The 23283-nt window shown below is 28.5% G+C and overlaps 1 protein-coding gene across 4 annotated transcripts in view; it reads right to left on the bottom strand.

The window, feature by feature from the left end:
* trio (trio Rho guanine nucleotide exchange factor) overlaps nt 1-21872 on the bottom strand; it is a 118478-nt gene extending 96606 nt beyond the window's left edge. For all 4 annotated transcript variants that reach the window (XM_015511720.2, XM_015511722.2, XM_015511723.2 and 1 more), the window contains exon 1: nt 21592-21872. The gene's annotated coding sequence lies outside the window, so the exon portion shown is untranslated. The remainder of the gene's footprint in view (nt 1-21591) is intronic.
* Between the last annotated feature and the right edge of the window lie 1411 nt (nt 21873-23283).

Below are 23283 nucleotides of genomic sequence, written 5' to 3'. Positions count from 1 at the left end.
AAAAATCTTTTTCTCCTCATATCCAACCCAGTCATACCCAACTAAAAATTGTTGAAAAGTACCTCGAAGCTCCTCTACCAATGTCCATGCCTGCCAAACCTACATGTCCCCATGAAATTAAAACACCATAATCAAAAAAATTCCTGCCAAAAAATCCCCAGGTCACGACCTAATAACGAATTATATCGTAAAAAACTTACCACGTAAAGTCATAGTATACCTATCTCACCTTTACAATGCAATACTCAGATTATCCTTCTTCCCAAACTCCTGGAAGCACTCCATCGTAATACTCATTCTCAAGCCAAACAAACCTCCCGAAAATCCAGCATCATACAGACCAATAAGTCTTCTCCCTACTTTCTCAAAAATCTTCGAAAAAATTCTCTTAAAAAGACTCATCCCTCTTGCCACTGAAGCAAACATTATCCCACACTCCCAGTTCGGTTTTAGAGCACATCACTCGACTATCCACCAACTTCATCGCACTGTCGATAAATTTCTAACGCACTGGAGAAGAAAGAATTCTGCCCTACTGTGTTTCTGGGTGTCTCACAGGCTTTTGACCGGGTCTGGCACGAGGGGCTACTCTACAAACTAAAAAAGTTTCTCCCAGTACCATATTTCCTATTAATAAAATCCTACCTATCCGACCGCTCCTTTAAGGTTCGTCTAAAAAATAGCTATTCAACCAGCTATCGTATTAGCGCAGGTGTACCCCAAGGTAGTGATATCGCTCCCTTTCTTTATTCTGTGTTCACTCACGACATCCCCAAAACTCCCTACACTTTTCTTGGTACATATGCCGATGACACACTAATTTCAGCATCACACCAGGATTCCGAAACTGCTTGCCGGATGATCCAAAGTCACCTTAACATGATAAATCTATGGACCAAACGGTGGAAAATAAAAATCAATGAAACAAAGTCTACTCATGTAACTTTTACATTGCGTAAATTTGTTTGCCCTCCTGTCACATTTAACAACCAAGTAATTCCTCGTCGGACGAAATTAAATACCTAGGGCTAATATTTGACAAACGCCTCAACTGGAGCTCGCATCTTAAACAAAAACGCAAATCAGTGAACTCAAGACTTCATCTTTTGAGACCCCTATTAAAATCAAAACTTTCTTTAATCAACAAACTTATGATATACAAATCGATAATAATTCGTCCACCTTGGCTCTACGGCATTCAACTATGGGGACCAGCTAAACCATCAAACTCTAAAACCCTCCAAGCATTCCAATCCATATGCCTACGGCTAATAACCTCTGCCCCTTGGTATGTTACCAATAAAAATCTACATAAAGACCTGAACATACCAACCCTAAAGGACTTAGCCAAATCATATTACTCAAAATTCCTCTCAACGCTCCGTACTCATTCAAACCCCATAATTAAAAGTTTATCCTCTACCTCAATCATTCCTAGAAGGTTAAAAAGGCAATGGCCAAGAGATCTGCTCAATACCTAATTAAAAAAAAAAAAAAAAAAAAAAAATTAAAAACCCTAATTAAAAAAAATAAAATAAATAAACTCAAACCCTAACTTTTTGTCAGGTGGCACTGCTGGGAGCCTTCCTTCTCTGTAACTAATGTTATTTTTTTTTATTTTTAAGTCACCACACTTACTTATTATACACTATATGTATAGATTGTAAATAAACTTTTATCGTCAATAAAAAAAAAAAAAAAAAAAAAATGTTTCGTCTGATCTCATCGTTTGAAGAGAGTTTTTCAAAGCAGTAATTAGTGTAACTGCTGTATGTAAATCCAAGTTAGGTGATTGTAATATGGCACTACCTAACTTTGTTTACTAAATTTAGAATAGGGCTTAACATAATATACATAGCAAAAACAAATCTAAAAGTTTTCAAAGAATGAATGAGACCTTTTGTTTTGGCTCTTACATCTGGAAGATTTGTTGAATCTGATATTTCTTCCAATGCTTTTAATATTGATACATAATTATGTTTAATTGAGTCAATTGCTTCAGAACGGCATGCCCACCTTGTAGTTGACAGTAGTGCCTTCAATGTTTTTAACTTTTCATTCATTTAAGTTGAAATTTTTTCTAATATAGCATGACGTACACAATAAATTATTAACTAATTTAACAGTTCCAAAAAATCAAATGTCACACGGTTTTCTTTTCCAATGGAATCTATTAACACAAGGTTTAAGCAATGCCCATAACAATGAACATGGGAAAGTTTTGAATTTATCTCTTTACATTTAGCTTGGACATAACCAGACATTGTAGAAGTACCACCGAAGCAATAAACCGATAACACATTAAGCCATTCAATGCCTATATTGTTCAATATATCACAAAATTCAAAAAAAATAGTTTGAGCATCTCCATGTAATAATTTTTTTAAACTGGTCAACTGGTCTTTTTTAAATAATTAATTTGTAGTTTTTAATCTGGTCAATTTTCTTTGTCCTAACCTTATTGATAAACTAAACAAAAAAAAATTGACCAGATAAACTACAAATTAATAAAAATTAAGGAAGTAACTAAACACTACAATTTTGTTCTTAATTTTTATACATCAAAAGCTACGCATAATAACATGAATTTGAACTACGAATAATATTAAATAATAATACTTTTATTTGGTCCTCAATTAAATTTATTACATGCATATAATAATACCTACAATGAATTATTATATTGATTTAAAACGGAAAAATACAGAATATATAAAAATAAATACTATATATCCGAATAAAATCATAACATTGCCTATTACAGTATTACCTATACTTTATTAATGTAAATAACGCAAGCAAGAAATGCAAACGACTGCAGTTGAAGGACAATATTATAAACAGTTGTATTAGCTAGTACTAAAATTTAAAATCCAAATATCGAAATATAGAATAAACATTACACAAATCTTAATATAGAAATACTTTCTAGTTTTCAAGAAGACACAATCAATTTATATTCAATAACCGTAAATCATGTACATGTGGCTTTTTATACATAAAACATAAAAACACATAAACAACAAACTGCAAGAGATGCTTTTAATATGATATTATAAAAGTGCATATAAAATATAATGTAATTCATTGTTCTTAATTACTACATCCCCGGCTACATAATGTATATATACTATATACAGTAGAGAAATCTCTGTGTGTAATATATTATAATACACTTTAATATGATAGTGTTATCACACACCAAAAGAAAAATAGGTATTCCAATAGTTTTTCATCATCCCAATAACTCGGCGTGCACAATCATCTACAGTTGGTAATATTAGAAACAAATCATATCGCCATATCAGGCTAATAAACCATTATTCGTGGTAATACGATGATATTAAACAATACGCTTTACCTATGACCTTTACATAATATATAAGGTGATTTTTTTTTAAAGCACACTTTTTATTCCTAGATTATATTGATTGTTTTAGATTTTATAAATTCTAAATTTCGATTTTTTAGATAAAATATTGTATCTTGCGCCGTTTAGACCTAACCTAACCACGAGACCCTATCTACTTGCATTTGTCCCAACTCCAAGTGCAAATAACAAAAATAATACATTTTGTGTACCTATTTAAAAACTTAGAGAAAATTTTGTCTAATGTTTCATAACACAAATATTTTTCCGATTAAAGTAATTAATATAATATTATGTACCTACTATAAACATTTTAAAAATCTAATTCAAACCTTCAGAAAGACCACAAAAAGGGGCAATTACGTTAAGAAAAATTACCCTATATAATATATAATAAAATAAACCTATACTTTAGTAGTTTAGTCTATAGTTCTATACTTTTTAATACAGTATACACGGGGTATCGATCTCGCGATGTCGTCATGATTATTATTCGTATCGATTCTAGGTATTTGACAGTGGTCGTATACAGGTTTTTTTTTAATATTATTGTTTTTTTATTGGAACACAGAAAACAATGCCTTTTGCGTAATTTATAGCGTATGGTATTATATTATGTGCAGCTATAGCGCGCACAGACGACGGACCCGATGGCGATTGCTGTTGCTGCACAGCTTCATAGCCAAACCGAACGCGATATTGAACCCCGCCAACCACCCGCGGCTCGCGTACGTTTTATACCGCCACTACGTTACTTCATCTCATCTTTTATTTTATTTATTTTGTAATTAATTAATCACGTACGCAGGATAGACGATGGGCCCCCGCAGACCATATAATAATATAATAATATTATTATGTTCTCGTGTATTCTCAACATCACGCAGCAGACAACGGCGGTTCTCGGCGACCGCCGTAGGTCTAGCGTAAAAATGACCAATCATACAATGATACAGTATTCAGGAATCTCTGAATTTCTGATTAGCGGCACACCACGAATAAATTCTCCTTTCATTATTAATCCAGAGCTTACGCTAACGAGCAGTTCTATTATATACACAATACTATCATAAAATACAACTATCTATATAAATACAAATGTATGCAAAACGCCTACATTTTGCCCACGTTGTTTAAAAATTATACTCAGTACATTATACCAATAAGTTATACAATCAATTTCTCAAGTTATATACTTCTATCAACGGCGAAAAGGTACAAAAATATTTGTGCAGTTCAGACATTTTGTTAGCGGAACGCGGAAGCTCTACAATCGTCCACAATTAATTTGTAATACATAATTCGAACCTACAGCCGTCATTGTGTCAATTGTAATGATAAATAATATAAAATACATTATGTAAGTACCTATACTACAGCATACACCCACGCACTCGTCCATCGTACACAACTCTTTGAAATATCATTTGTATTCATTAAATTTACGATAACATTACGACGGAGAATAATCTGAATGTTGTGTAAAGAATATATTATATATTATATATAGAATACTGTGAACCTTGTATAATAATGTAACAATTTAGTTCTGAGATAGAAAAATTGTTTACAAAATCGATTATTCCGACCATCAATAGGAACAGAAAGTTTGAGTTGAACAAGTTAAAATATGAAATAATACCGTATTGCGATAACTACTGAACCATCGGGTTCGAAGAAATAATAAGGAGCTTAAAAGTAATCAATCGTATCTATAGCATTTTGATGACTTCCATATTCCATTCATTGCATTTTCAGTTGATTGCACTATTGTAAAAATTATACATACTATAATCTACATAAATATTCCTTGTTAAAAACAGGGTAAAAACTAAAACTGTACTTGATCACATTTTGAAGAAGAATAAAATAATTTAGGTCATTCCACTAATGCCATAATACATATAATGTATAAGCTTTCAATTCTTGAATAAAAATATGAAAATAGTTTTGTATTTAAAATAAAATCTATATATATGCATATTATAATCTATATATTATTTTAAATCTTAAATCTAGATAAGTAACCTATTTTGTAAAACATAAATTCATACCGTCACAATTGCATTTACCAATTATTGTAAGGAAAAAAACATTTAAAAATAATCTAATTTTGATACAAGTTTAATGTGAATTAAATATTTAATAACACGCTGAGCTATAACAAAAAAATACTCTTTATCACTTTAAAGCTATAACTTACCATTTTATTGTTCAAATAAACAACTATTTTATATAGGTTAATATCTTATACATATTATAATAAACTGTGAACCTCATTATTTATGAACGATTTATACACAAAATGCATGGGAAAGTAATATTTCATTATAGCCATTACACAATATTTTTTACTACACGTTTACCACCGTGTCTTAATAAATAGCCAGTCTACCGTTTATAACAAAAGCTTAATAATTAATTCAATTTAACATATTTTTTTAACACATGATCTACTATTTTTCTCACTTCTCAGTAATCTATTTACTATTTATTTTTGTTTGCTTACTTTTTTTATTGACTTCATGTCTTCATATAACAAGTTCATATCTAAATACAATCATAATCTTTTACAACATCGAGTGATTCAAATAATTGACACCTATAATTTGCAGTTGTAAACTATTTATCTCTCTTAGTATAGTAAGTAAAATATACTAATAGATCCACATTAACCTTCGAAGAATAACTAATATCTTTACCTATCCTACTTTTTCCTTTGTTTCATAAATATAATCGTACTGTAGCCAGTTTTATAACCAAAAATTACGATGATTGTAAAAACGTTTAATTGATTTCATATTCATTTTTTCTACTTTTAGATTTAAATTTTTATAACTTCTTAAGCATTAACAATTTTTTTAGTGAGCCTAAATATTTTGATCAATTTTTTTTTTAAATAAACTAAAAAATATGATTATCAATGCTAAAGTCATGTCGTATACTCGTATGCCTATATTCTCGGAACAGTTGTTCATCTAATCGACGACAAAAAAATATTCTGATTTTATCCATATTGTAATAAACTAATAACACATTAAAAAATGTATAAAAATGTAGAAGGTATCAAAGTTAAATCTACATGACATATTATTCTAACCATGGTAAATAAGTTGAGAAAAATGTTAAAACACACTTAAAAGTAATATAATTTACAATATCGATTGCAAATATCAACACAATTTTCCCAAAATAATATGAACGATAATATAATTTAAGTCTAGTTTTATACAATATTAATTGAAAATTATCTATATCCTATATATAAATAGATACATATACCTTAATAACTAAGTATAGATACAAATGAATCGTAACGACTTACTATAAACCTGACGACTAAGATGATGTAGTTTTTCCAACGCGGACAATGATAAATACGAGAGAATATAGTATACATTGGAATTCATCATATCCTACATATTATATAACATTAATTTACTAGTATACTGCGATACACGTCATCGTGTTATTGAATATCAATACAGTATACGTGATACATTTATATATATATATAGTTTCATAAACCTCGGTTCAGTGGGTTCGTTGATTAAATAATAATAATAACAATAATAACAACTACAATGTTACACGAGTATAAAATCGACGTTACCGAGAAGAGTGAGGACACGCCACTTAAAAAGGAACACTGGAACGATCGGTACGCAATGCGGTCGGGGCAGTTGAGATGAGGGCACGCACTAGAGACAGAAGAAACGACAGAATAGTGAAAACTATGGATTTCTGCTGCTGCAACAGCGGTGAGCGATCGGCGACTATCTTCCATGGGTATTATTACTGATTATTTTGTAGTCAGCTTACCGGTTGACAAAAATCGGATCGGCAGCTACGCATTTTCATGTTCTCGGCGCGAGAAAAAGGAAAAAAATCATCAAGTGGGTATAGAGATAATACGGAGAAAAAAATAAATTGTCAGACCGTAAATCATATTTACAAAGGGCGACGGGTGCGAGTGAACAAGGTATATTATATTATATCATACACACAATGTAGTATAAAATAATATAAGTGCGCGGGCGGGCTCTAACACACGTACCGGCGTACAGCGTACTATTCTATAATATCTAAACAGGCACGTGCAAACGTATACGTCGGAGATTTACATGTGAACGCTCGAGGCGATCCTCTCCATTGTCGATTAAAGAGGGAGGTGGAATAATTTGGAATTCAGGCGAATGGTACACGAGAAATTGTTATGTATACGTAGTCTGTATCAGTACTCCATGATCAGTAAACTGTAAGCATCATATATACCAATAAACGTAATAATCTTGATATATAATATTGAATATATACTATACGTCATGGTACATAAATTTTAGTATATTATAAATTTATTTATATAGTATTATACTTCATATCTTACAGTCATGCATGGTGTAAATTTTCAACCAAATATTTTAAGGTTTAAATAAAAACAAACTTATTAAATATAAACGTCACTCGTAAGTAGCACAACCAGAAATGTACTGTGAGGCAGAGATTTCGTACCTACCTACCTATATATAATTATAAATACTTATCATAGCTCAAAGGGGAGGTCCAAAGTTCAAACAAATAGTGTTGTCAGAATTATAAAATCAAACACCACAGTAGTTTTTATAGGAAAATAATGTAATTAGAAAATAAACTAGATCTATAAGTTAGGTGACTGCACACGGGTGCAGGTGAGAGCAATGACATTCAGACAGTCATGTACCAGATGCCCTCAAAAGTACCTTTTTTATACTAACCCCCCCCCCCCCCCCCCGGAAAAAACTAACCAGAGCAAAATGTACCACACATATGTTAATATATATACTATTTCATTATATAGCCCGTAAAATATACAAATAATAAATAAAATAAAAATAAATGGTTGGGTGGATGGTTAACTTTTTTTAACTGCATATTATGCACTCAAAATACTTCTGTACGCCACTGTATATTAGCACGAATAAACACGTGCAAGGTGCAACTCTTCTCCACGCGGTCAAATCGTGACAGACAGACATTCACTGCCGAAAGATTGGTGGAAAACGGGTTGCGGTTCCGCAGTCATCATGAGAACGGCATGTAAATTGTAATAATATATTCTGATTCTGACGGTTATTCACGGCAGTGGCGATGATGTTTTCGTAAAATTCCTTTTCGATGATAAGCCACCATCATCACCCCACCACGCCACCTAGGTGGGAAACTCATTCCTATACCGTCATAATAATGTATATGTGTGTGTTTATGAATCCAAGCAACGTGACCCAATTTTTGTCTAAACTCAAGCTCTTTGCCCAAAGATAAATATTTTTATTATTATTAACAAACGCTTGTTAAAAAACAAAACTGTTATAATATTCTGAAATCGTCTGGCTCACACCGAACGCGGATTTAGGCCGGAAACATATAACCATGGTTCACCGATGATCAGCGGTTGTGTGGGTATATAATGAGAGATAACCAGTGACCGATTTAGGGTGGCCAGCAGGAGGCTGGGCCCAGAGTGGTAATTTTTAGGGGTGCTAAATTTTGGAGAGCATTTCGATATAATACACTACTTAGGTCACTTGGATGATAAAAAAAAGTAATGACATTCTGATACTAATAAATCATCGTGTTTTTTTTTTACAAATACGCCTATTGCTAAAAAAATCTAGATTGGAAGGTAGTTTTTTTTTCTATTCTTACCTGGGACGCAAAATTCCTAAATACGCATCTCTGGGGATAACTGTGATGTAACGATCCCAATTTAAATAACCACAATATTAATAACTATTAATACTTATATACAATATACTATACATTATAATTAAATGTAAACATTTAACATTGTACACAATATTATAAAAATAAAACTTTATGTAAAAAATCTTATGTATAGGTACAGCATAAATAATCGTTGTACATCACCATGAATATCACTCATTTAAATTGGTTTTTGCAATAAAAAAGAAAAACCTCAATAATAATCTATTGGTTATTAATTTCGTATCAAACAAAAATATTCAGATAAAGTGACAACTATTTTCATTTCTATTTTTTTATCACTAAAATATTACGAAAATTAAACATGTTTATTTTGTTTCAATAATATTGTCATGTGTAAAACTCAAGTTCCACAACTAGAAAAATAATCAAAACAGGACACTATCAACATAAAATATAACTTTATTTGACTCATCTGCAAACGAGTACCACTTCCGTAAGTACAATTTAACATTGTTCGTAAATATATGGAATATGATTATTTGTTGATAATATGCACAGCTGCTGTATATTTCCAATAAATATATTATACATTTATACACTAATACACTGAATTGAAATTATTCATCGATGTTGGAACATATGTGTAGTATTAATGTATTATAAATTATAAAATATTAATAAGATATCGAGTAAGATATTTAATACAATTTCACTAAATCACTACAGCCTATAATGCCTACTGTGCCTAGTGATTAATCCGGCACTGACTATAGGTATTTCAATAGTAATAATAATAAATATAAATAAGAGAAATATTTCCTCATTTCTAGATAATTGATGTGTATAAGCTAGTAAAAACTTAGCTCAAATATACGTGAACATTCTACAACAATATAACCAAAGGGTAAATTCAGGTGTAACATTCCTTCATTTCGAGACAAATTTTAAGTAACTTACTTAGTTTCAAATATTAATTAAACAAAATTTTTAATTCCCATTCTGGCATTTTATGGGCAGAATAATAAATTTAACAAAAATAGTATTATAGTTATATATAGTTTAATCTCAAATGATTAACGTTTTATAATCGATCTACTAAAAAAAGGTTTCATCTTTACATTTATCTCGTCATTGTAGATGATAAACTCATAAAATTGGTTTTCCTACCTATATCTCAAAATTCATTTAGGTAACATTAGCATTGATTAAAAATACTATACAGATACTATTATTAATATTAGTGTTACTTTTAGCAAGCTCCAGTGTAAAATCATATTATTTAAAGACGGGTTATGTAATCCTTGTTGTATTATATGTATATTTAAGATTCTGAGCGGAGCTGTATTGATTTTACAATGATGTGTGTTTTTTTGTGTGTGTACAGCATAACTAGTCGAAATAATGCTTCACTGTAAATACTTGAAATTTTCACCAAATTTTTATGATAGTGTTATCTATATACAGTTTAATTTTCAAAATATTTTGACTTTTTTTGAGATATTTATAGGCGACTGAAATTTTCAATTTGTCTGAAAATTTTTTTTTGAAGTGTCGATAAAAATTTTTTGGCCTTATCAAAATACTTGAAAATTTAATACAAAGTTCCTCATAAGTTATTCTTATAGTGAATAAAAAATTATAAGAATGAATAGGCACAATTTTTTTTAATTAGCATTTGAAGTTCAAATATTGACAAAAATTCGTCAAAACCATGAATATTTTTTTTTGTGTTTGTCATTACTTTTTGGGGCAGTAAAAATGCTTCGAATTTTAACTTCAGTACCTTGTTAAATCAGAAAGTGAATCTAGTTGATACTTTGGGGGATCAAAAAAAAAAATTCTTAGTATTTTTCTAAAAAATCGGGATAAACAAACTAAAAATTAACGGAAAAACAGGAAATTTTACGTACAATCAGTTTTCGACAAAATCGATTTTGATTTTTTATGTAACTTTAAAACGAATGACCATTGATATATGAAATTTTCACCGAATGTTTATATAAGTACCTATGTTCTATCCACCATGAAATTTTTAAAAAAATTTGAATTAAGTTGAACTATTCATAGGTATATGCAATTTTTAATCATTATTAGTTTTTTTTTTTAAATTAAAATCGATAAAAATTTATTTTTTAGATAGAAAATCTTGAAAATTTAATACAAGGTTCTTAAAATATTATTACAATAGCAGTTGAAAAATAAAAGAAATTCATAGTTACAATTTTTTTTTTATAAGCATTTAAAGTTTGAATTTTGACAAAATACGTAAAAATCACAAAAATTCACAAATTATTTTAAGCTAGAAATTAATAAAACATTTTCTTTTTTAAAGTAAGATTTAAAAATGTAATATAAGATTCCTTACAAGTTTTTCAATCTTTATCACAGAAAAAATGTTCACCGGAAATGCAAATTAAATTTTTATAAGCATTTTAATTTCAAAAATTGACAAAAATTCGTCAAAACCATGAATATTCGCGAATTATTTTGTAGTTCAATATTCATAATATTGTTTGTATTTTTTCTAAGGTTATAAAATTCAACACTAAGTTTTCCATAAGTTTTGCTTCAAATAGGTATAGAGAAAATTTGATGCGTCATTATAGGAAAAATGTTTTGAGCGTTTGAGTTTTAAATTTTTATAAAATCGCGTAATGATAACGATTTATCCTCAAACCAGGTATATGTATATCTATGATAATATAAGGTATTATGAATTATGATAACTACATGATAACTACACTAATTGATTAACCATGCCTTATGCAAAATGTGTCTTAATTGAAAAATAATATATTTGTTTCAAAATAGAATATATGACAATATTTAAATATAATAATATATCCTAGACTGACAAATCATCTCCGTTCAGAATCGTTTTTCGTATACAATGATACCTATCATTGCATTCAAATTTAATCCCATCCATTACAGTAACCTACTGTACAGCAGAGCGACATACACAACTTACCCGCTTTTTTAAAAATGAATATCGAAAAAATTTATTTGTTGAGTAGAAAAGCTTGACAATTCAATACAAAGCTCCTAACATATCGCTACAATAGCAGTTGAAAAATAAAATAAATTCATACTCACAATTTTTTTTTATAAGCATTCAAAGTTTGAATTTTGATAAAATACGTAAAAATTACAAAAATTCGCAAATTGTTTTAAGCTAGAAATTCATAAGAAAAATTTTTTAATTTGAAAATTTAATACAAGATTCTTTTCAAGTTTGTCAATATTTATCACAAACAAAATATCCACCAGAAATTCAAATATAAATTTTTATGAGCGTTTGAAATTCAAATTTTTACAACATTGGATTTTCACTAGATTTTTCATTTAGCAATTTTTTTATTTAGGTGTAACTCTAAAACAAATGACCGCAGATACTTGAAATTTTCAATGAATTTTTATACAGGCATTTTCTATATTTGATAAGATTTTAAAAATATTTTGATTTGTTTTGAGCTGTTTACTGGCATTTTAATTTTTCAACTTTTTTAGTTTTTTTTTTTTTTCTATAAATATCGATATTTTAATTTGTTGGGTAGAAAAGCTTGAAAATTTAATTCAAGACACCTAACACATTGTTACAACAGCAGTTGAAAAATATTAAAAATACATGAGCAGGATTTTTTTTTTATAACCATTTTAAATTCAAATTTTGACTAAATACGTAAAAATTACGGCAATGTTCAAATTATATTAGATAGAAATTCATAAAAGCTTTCCTTTTTAAATCTAAGATTTTAGAATTTAATTCAAGGCTCTTACATATATTTACAATATCAGTTGAAAAATAAAACAAATATATAGTCATATTTTTTTTTATAAGCATTTAAAGTTCAAATTTTGACTAAATACGTAAAAGTTACGCGGCAATGTTCAAATTATCTTAGATAGATTTTCATAAAAGTTTTTCTTTTTAATTCTAAGATTTGAAAATTTAATACAAGGCTCCTAACATATTTTTACAATAGCAGTTGCAAAATAAAAGAAATACATAGTTACGATTTGTTTTTATAAGCATTCAAAGTTTGAGCTTTGACAACATATTATGTAAAAATCACGAAAATTCACATATTATTTTAAGCTAGAAATTCATAACAAATTTTCCTTTTGTATCTAAGATTTGAAAATTTAATACATGGCTCCTATCATATTTTTCCAAAGGCAGTTGAAAAATAAAAGAAATACTTAGTCACAATTTTTTTTACAAGCATTCAAAGTTTGAATTTTTTTAATAATCTATAATATATTCTAGACAGATAAACCGTCGACGCTCAGAATCGTTTTTCGTATACATGCAATGATATAATATCATTGGATTCAAATTTAATTCCATCCATTACAGTAACCCACTTGTAACCTACTGTACAGCAGAGCGACATCCACGACTTACCCGCCTTTTATTTTTTTATTAAAATTATTAAAATAATAATATTTACAATATTTATAATATTTTATAATATCCTTTACATTTCATTAACTATTTTGTTTTTTAACGTCATAAAGTCATAACTTAAATTAATCAAACAGAAATCGTATTATTAGACCTCTGGGTCAGAGATAGTACTTAAGTACTTTAATGTAATCATTTTTCATATAATTTTAATTATATTTGTAATATAAAACATTAAAAAAGCGGGAAAGTGGGTATCGCTCTGCTGTACAATAGGTAGTGGGCTGGACCTCTGACTAGGGTAGGTTAGATTTGAATGCAATGATAGGTATCATTGTATACGAAAAACGATCCTGAACGGAGATGATTTGTCAGTCTAGGATATATTATATTTAAATATTGTCATATATTCTATTTTGAAACAAATATATTATTTTTCAATTAAGACGCATTTTGCAAAAGGCATGGTTAATCAATTTTTCCAAAAACATTGCATGTAGTTATCATAATTCATAATACCTTATATTATCTAAGATATACATTTACCTGGTTTGAGGATAAATCGTTATCATTACACGATTTCATAAAAATTTAAAACTCAAACGCTCAAAACATTTTCCCTATAATGACGCTTCAAATTTCCTCTATAGCTGTTTGAAGCAAAACTCTTATGGAAAACTTAGTGTTAAATTTTATAACCTTAGATATAAAAACAAACAAATTAACTTCCTCAAGCAAACCAATATTTATAACCAAATCGAAACATGTAAGCAAACGTAATGTAAAAAATAAAATAACTAATGGCCTTTGTTGCCGAAGTTTTAAATGATCAATAAAAAAAAAAAAAAACAAATATTATGAATTTTGAACTACAAAATAATTTGCAAATATTCATGGTTTTGATGTATTTTTAATCCTTAGTTATAAACACAAAAAATTTTATATGATTTTTCAACTTTCAAATTTTCGACAGATTTCGTAAAAATTTGAACTATAAACGATTATAAAAAAAGATTGTGACTAACGATTTTTAATTTTTTTTTAGCTACAATAAGAGCAACTCATAAGGAACATGGTATTAAATTTTCAACTTTTTTCGGTCGTCCAACATTTTTTTACCGACACTTCAAAAAATAATTCTCAAAAAAATCGAAAATGTCAGTGGTCTACTATAAATAACTCAAAAAAAGTCAAAATTTTGTGAAAATTAAACTGTATATAGATAACACTAACATAAACATTTGGTGAAAATTTCAAGTATTTACAGTGATAAGTTTTTGAATTGCAACCAAATAAAAAAATCGATTTGGTCGAAAACTGGTTTTGCGTAAAAATTCCCGTTTTTCTGTCATTTATTTTTTGTTTTTCTCGATTTTTTGGAAAACTGTTGGAAAATGTTAACTTTTAACCTGTATAATGCACCAAGGATATTCACTTTTACATCGGAAGCCACCCCCAAAGTTTGAAATTGAAGCATTATTTCGACTGGTTATGCTGTACACAAACACACAAATAAAAAAAAAAAACACATCATTGTAAAATCAATACATTCATCACTTCGTTCAGAATCTAAAACGTATTGATATCTTGGATAATATTTGTTGCGGTGGATTATTTTGCATAAAAGATACGTATTATAAAATCCAAAAACTAAAAAGTAACTGATATTTTGTAAGTACGGCTAATATTTTCTTACACTATAAATTTGTGAGAAATAAAAGCAAAATCATGATTCATGATATATTGACTTTTTTAACTTTATGATTTTTAACAACAGGTACTTATTAAAAATATAAATTTATAAATGTAGGTTTAACTATTGAATGTAGTTAAGAAAACTAACATACCTATTAAAACCGTATTGACAGTTATAGAGTACCTAATTAGTAATTAGTAATGAATAATAATGTAATCAGACAAAACTCAGCAACAGCCACAACACAATTTCCCTTAAAATCGGTTTGTTTGATTTTGTTACATTGATATATTATGATATTATATTATTATAAGATAAATTATTAAGTCATATTTGCAGTTTTTAACTAATAATACAATAGCCGAAAATTGCATTACGCCATATAATATTATATTATGACATAAATTGTAACAAGTGTCTAGTAACAGGGAATTTGAATGGCTGCAAGATGGCCGACTTCATTATCATTATCAGTTATCACAAATTTTACTATCATTTCCTTCTCAAAATAATATAATATTTCTTTCCCTTACCTTATTCCTACCCAAGTTGTATTCTAAGTAGTGTGTTCTAAGTCAGAAGTCTAATATACTAATTCTAAGTTTATTATACTATAGTGACAGTAAAATATCTGATTACTTTATCTTATTTTAAATATTGAACAGGTAAAATGAACTCAATACATCAAATACTTCTGAAAATATTTGTGTTTGAACGAATGATTATCAAAAATGAATTTTTACTAATTGTTAAAAAACTTGTTTGTTTAATTGAATGTATAATACTGTCAAAGTTTACCACTACTTGAGTTTAAAATTTTAAATGTTTTATTCATCCCTTTTCTTGATGTATTCACCTGGAGTATTGTTTTAATCGTATTTTTTTTTTATTTTTTTTTATGGTTTTCGTTAATTATGTTATGGATGTCTATGGATGTCACTCTCAGGATTTAAGGATTTTTCTATGTATTATGAAGGTTATAGCTTATTAATAATTAATTGGAATATCATCATTTTTGATAATTATAAACAATATAATATAATATAATATATATTATAATTAAATAATATATATATATATATGTATATTATTTTTAGAATATAAAGTGATAGTAAAATCTGTGATAACTGATAATGATAACGTAGTGTGCAATCTTGCAGCCATTCGGATTCCCTGCCGGCTGTCACTATGTAGACGCTTGTTAAATTGTATAGCATTAGTATAGGTACACAGTGGTTGACTTGGAAATAAAGTAGTAGAGGTACTAGAGCTACTTTTAAAATGTAGCGTCTCTAGCATTTTAATAAAACTTACATAATCATGGCGGTGGGGGGTTAAAAGTTTACATAACATTCCGTCCCATGTGTTCCCCTTTAAAAAGAAGTAGGGGTACGCTAGCGTATCCAAAAAATTAGTTGAGGTACTCAGTTCTCCCCAAGTCAACCACTGTAGGTACATAATTATAGGTGATATGCTCGACGCTCGTATGCATAAAATCTTAAATTATTATAGTACTTAACAGTAAACATTAAGTAAAACCTACATTGTTAATCAAAATAAATCATTTTACCAAGGCGCTAAAATGAACTGTATTATATTAAATAATTCTTCTGAACTTGATTTCATAATATATTTTAACCATAACAAACCTATTTAATTATGTATGCATAAAATACTAAAATTTAGGTGATAATTCTGTACAAATTACAAATTACAAAATAAGTATATTTAAGTAAACAATTAACTCCTATAAAAAAAAATAAAAAGTAAGGATGAAACGAAATGTTGAGAGCATGTGAAAACAACGTAAAAAAATCTGCTTTTTATTCATCTAGCATAAAATAAGTAGGAATAAATAATAATTTTAATTGATATAAACAAATTATTTGAATGGCAATATATTATAAAATATGCTCACATTATTTTTGAATTTCAACACAAGATGCGGCGGAGTTATTTTATTCGGTTATGTTTTCTGAAGTAAAAAATAAACACACAACATATTTTAATCTACTTGATAAATTATTTCATGTGAGAATTACTCGCCACTTAAAAACACCACACACCATAATAGGTAAATTGCTTCACCTACATGATCAATTTTGATGAAATTTGATATGCATAATATGTGAAATATGTAGGTAGTGTAGGTACCCACTAGTAATTTGTAGTGATCTATCAAAAATTTTGTCTATGATAAAGTTTGATTATTTGAAGGCTAATAATATTAATTATTCAAATAAATATATAGATATCTAAAAACAATACAAATGTTTTTTTAGCTAAAAATATATTTGATTTAAATCTCGTAAAAAATAATTAGTAGGTGTATTTACAAATATTAGAAGATATAATTTTGATTGCCATAGTCACTAAAATATTTTTTACAAAAATAAGGAGAAGCTTCAAGTACATAATAATACATACAGTGGCACAACATATAGTTCATTTCAAGATTATCATGTTAAAATTGTTTATACCTACCTAAGCTAAGCTTTCAAATACATGTATACATTTATGATTAAACATTAAATACAACAACATTTTACAACTTAACTGCTTTAATTTAATTGTAATAATGGTACTTTATAAAATCAGAAATAAAATAGTCATTAGTATTGTACATTGTTTTTAAATAAAGCATTTAAAAACTATAAAGGTGAATGTTTTAATAGCTGTTTAAATCAACATTTTAAAGAATCATTTTGGTTATGAATTCATAAAGACGAAGACCTAATTTCATTTGATCATAACTAACTAACTTTGACTTTTAAAAACTACAAATAGACAAGTGCAAGAGCAAAATCATACATGGTCTATCAACAATGTTTAGTAAATGCCAATTTTACTTTTGAATGAATGAAAGTAGTACCTAGGAACTAGCACCTACATCATACAAATACAGATAGGTACTTACTGAGATATATTTATAATATATAATATGTAAGTTGCACTTATGATTTAAGACATTTTTAAAATTAAGTATAAGTATAAGTTTAAGTATATTCAAAATATATTCATCAACAAAACAAATACATTTCTCTTAGTTACAATGAATTATTTAAGCATCGATTTAGGTATTAAATTCAATATTTTTTTTATCTATTACTAAATAAAAAATTTTTTGAGAATAATAATTATAACTATAATAAAACAAAAAAATCCATAGTTAAATAATTAATCAAATAAAAATTCTATACATATTAAAACTTTATATTGCAAAAATAAAAATATTTTGCAAAAATGTTCTTACATAATACTTATTACATTAATACTTCATTAGTTATTTTGCCGATATACTGTACCTATAATAATATTATACATATATAAATATGAGCACACATTATTGTAAAAATAATGATTTTCTAGAAAGTGGATATACCATAAATCTAAAAAATATACATTAATATTAAACAGAAAGATGTAAATGGGTACCATTCTGTTGTGTAGTAAATGTTGAGCTGATCACTATAATAGATACATTTAATTTTGATTCATTGAAATAAAATCATTGTATACAAAAAATAGTTCTGAACGATGACAGTTTGTCAACCTATATTACTAAAGTAAATTTTAAGATATTATTGCTACTAAATTAATTAATTTTACTATGAGTAATACAGTACCTATGATAAATTAATTATTTCTGAAAACATTGGAATTGAAAATTGTACTGTGTGTATAAAATATGATAACATACTTTAATAATTTCAAGTGGGTACTCACAATTAATACTTTTAAATTATGATAAGTCCACTAAACAACTAACATCATTGTTCTTCATTTAAATGTCATTTTGTCCAAACCAAAGAAAAATTTTATTAATACAATTTTAGATTTTATGGGTATTACTATTTTGAGTTAATACTTATGAGAAACCTTGTTTTTAATCCTCAGTCCTTACTCCTTAGTAATAAAAATAAAATTATTTTATAATTACACTATTCAACATCCTATTCTGCTACCTATTCAATTTTTTGTAGAAGGGAAAAATATTTTATCGACAATAATTATAAAAAAAATTTTCTCAAGCCTCAAAAAAACTCAAAATATTTAAGAAATTATATCATGTATGGAAAATACTAGAATTTAGAATACTTAAATTGTAATGTTACTTTCCATTTAAGTTTTTTTTTTTGTTAAAAATAGAAAAGCACCTGAGGAAACTATTATTAAATTTTCGAATATTAGCCATAAATATTAACTTTTAAATGAACTCTTATAAAAATTAAAGGTGTCATTATTATCTAGGTTATCACAGAGGCTTTTTATTATATTTTTATTTTAGAGCGAGTTATGAGTATTTTTAAAATTATAAATTGTTTATATATTATCTTAAAATACTCATAGCTTGCTTTAAAATTAAAATATAATAAAAAGCCTATGAAAATCCTCAATAATAATATTACCATTATTTTTTATGAAAGGTCAATTTACTCTAAATTTTAAACTAAAGAAGCTAAACATGATCTACTGAACGTAAAATTTGCTATGTTACACACTTGTAAGACATAATTTCATGCATCATACTTTTAAAAATATTTAACCACTGTGTACAATATTATAATATACAATATACTATAATAAGGAGGATCACACTACTTATTGTTTACCAACTTCAAACGAGGTAAGTAGGCACTAAGTATTTAAAATAACAATTTTAGGTAATCTAAATTAGATTACTTCAATAATAAAAAAAAAGTTGATCTATCAAAAATTTTAACCGCTTTATTTTAAAAATAATGCCTAAACATATTGAAGTATTACTTAAACTCAATTTAAACAAACACTAACATAGGCGCAAATCACCCAAAAACATTAGGGGGGGGGGGGCTTAAGCACCAACAATGTTTGAGGAAACAGATCAAATTTCCCGTTAATATCATAATTTCACAACAATTATTATGATATTATGTAATATGTTTAATATGTCATTGCAGTTTAATATATACAGATGTAAACTCGACATATTATATTATATATAATCAAATAAATATGAAACTGTTTTTGAATTTTTAATAAAAGTAATTATCATGGAAATATGATGGTAATGTTACTATAAGTTATAATCACGGGATTCGGGGTGCTAGCATTAACATTTAGGGTGCTAAGCACCCTTAGCACCCCTGCGATTTGCGCCTATGAACACTAACCTTAAAGAATTGATTTCTCATAACTTTCTGAGGTATCTACAAGACTACTAACATAAACAATAAGGAATAATGATGAACCACATGTTTACCAACATTGTACTTTAACATAAATACTACAATATGCATTTACTACTAATACATATAACATAATATATACCTACTTAATAATAAATTAACAAACTATTAAACACCTACTGAATATCAATGTACCAAAAAGATTACACGCACAATTGATAATGTACATTGAATAAAGTTCTAAGCTTCTATCTACCTACATTATAATAACTTCTTTAATAAAGGCATCTTTTTAGTATTTTAATATAATTACAGAGCCAATTAAAACTTAATTGTACTTGTAAAAGTCAAGGAATACATCAAAATAATATTCAAATACCTTATCAGTTTTAAACTTTTGTAATTCATCACATATTCCATATGTTATACATTCAAATATTTATTATTGATAAATTTGAACTGACACTGAATGAAATATCTAATAGTTTTATAGTTTACTGGTATAAAACATCTATATTATTTGATGATCATTGAAGTAAGTGTTGACACTGAGGATACCTACCTATAAAATACTACTATAAAATCAATAAGCAAATAGATGTTATACAAGAGTGCAATTGAAATAAAGAGATGAATCTTCAATCTAAGATAAAATATATTCATATTAATATAAACAAAAACCTGTATACCAATTATAAACAGTAAGGTTACAATGAAAGTACAAAAAAATCAACAAAAACATTTAAGCCAAGGTTTAAGTCTATGCAGAATACCTAACTTGTTCTAGGGATACAACTATATAATCAATAGAGGAGCTATAATATGTTGATAGATTTTAACTAAAAAAAACAAACCTATCACAATAACCACATAATGTAGGTATATTTGTATTTTACCAAAAACCATACCAAGGGCAATGAAGACTATTATAGTAATATTTTCTGTATCTAACTACAAGTCAGTCAATGGGATTCATACTATCGAATAAGTAAGGTAGAAGACTCTTAAGAAACAGAATAATATTAGAAATACACAGATTCTACAGTCATGTAAGAAAATGGTGGCAATAAGTTAATGCTTAATGCCAAGGGTTAACGACAATACCACAGAATAGAATAATAATATGACAATACTGAGCAGGTTTCACTGGAATGATAACTAGATAAATGAATAAAATGATTACTCCTTAAGACGTCGTCAAACCATAGGCATACTTATTGGTAGTTCTATGGATAAGACTTACGGTGTTATCGCGTCTTTCGGTTCAAACTGTTGCTCGGCAGTGATCCGACGTCTGGTCGCTGTCGGATGTCCCACACAAAACCGTTCTGCTGGTGCACATCGTGATCCCTAGAATCACTGGAAAACAAAAACCCGAGAATAACAACCAGTAACGGGCGTATATAAACGTTTCGTTGTTAAATTCTTTTCACTTTTCGTACGACTCCATACGCACGACGCTACTGCCGGCTGAACGTCAACACAGAATCGATGGTAGTCGACACTTCGACAGTCAAAGTTCCCGTTGGCCAGAAGCAGCCCCCGACTCTCGGCGATTAGTCGTGTCCCGCCGCCGGCAATCGGAACCGTTGTTGAACCACGGCGACATCTATCGAAGCAACCATGCACCCACCAAAACTCAGTGTGACCATCACAATGTGCTTACTTTTGTTATGACGACAATTGATAAGTGATAAACCATGATCGTTGAATTTAAAACCGCGCGCCCGCCTGTACCGATCGATCATATGAAACACGGTCCCCTGGGCGTTCCGTCGCTTATTGCTGTGCAACCGAGACCCGTGTGCACTCTAGATTCATATTTAACTTGTAGACAATTTTCCTGGCTTTCCGAATATACTATCAAATCGCTTCGTCACCTTCCGGAATATTATCAAAACAATTTAAAACCGCGCGCCCGCCTGTACCGATCGATCGTATAAATCTAAATACTCATTATCTAAATAAACATTATATTATACAATACTAAAATCAGTATTCACTGGGTGAATTACATGGCGCTATCTTGTGTTATAATGTAATTTAAGCGTTGAGCGCCTTGAAAATAATAAACTGCAACCAGGCGTACAAGGTTTCTCATCACTAGTCGTCCGAAAAAATAGTCCCCTAGCTTTGGTCCCCCAACTTCACACACGTCCTTTCACCGATTCACCGTAGTGATTTTGGTAAAGGTAAAATGCTATTTAGTATTTATTTAAATAGCAGTGATTAATAGCAGCTATTGCTATTTTGTATTTTTCTATACACACCATTACTGATTCGTTATTATCACACAATGGCGCCGAACCTATATATACCCTGTTTCAAAAGAGAACAATATACCAGGCGGCCACGGACAAAACCGGTTTTCTTACGTAAATCTGGTATATTGTCTTTTGAAACAGAGTATAGTAGGGGTGGCGGCCGCCACCCCTTTTAAATGGGTGGGTCCTGTTGGCCATACGAATACCTAATAGACAAATTTGTCTGAGTAGAGATACTGAGCGTTCGATTGTTCGCTAATAAATTAGTATACTTTTAACAGTAGTAAACTAGTAACGAACCCCGCGTAATAATATTATGAATTATGAATTTATGATAGTATATATTATGAGTGTATTAACATACGCCACACGGCCACTCGGATGACAGCTGATTGTTAATCCAAATTACCTATTTTTAAACTATTTTGGAAATATTGGGAAAAATTACGTAGAAAAAAACAATATAAGTAAATAATTACTTTTAAAATATAATCAGTCTTGCTATAATAGTATAATCATTATACTATAATGCGATTATGGTGTTTATTACAAGAAAACGGCCGAGTTCCAACTGCCAATTGTTATCTTTATGCTAAAAGTTGTACCAAAATGCCGATAACAGTAAATTTATTTTTAGAATTAGGCACTTAATTTTTGGAAATATAAACATT

Source organism: Diuraphis noxia, unplaced genomic scaffold (assembly GCF_037042655.1).
Source record: "Diuraphis noxia isolate RWA-SAM2 unplaced genomic scaffold, SU_Dnox_SAM2 contig0002, whole genome shotgun sequence".
NCBI classification, from domain to species: Eukaryota; Metazoa; Arthropoda; class Insecta; order Hemiptera; family Aphididae; genus Diuraphis; species Diuraphis noxia.
Note: the sequence above shows the minus strand (reverse complement) of the source record. Positions and strands in the feature narration are given on the sequence as shown.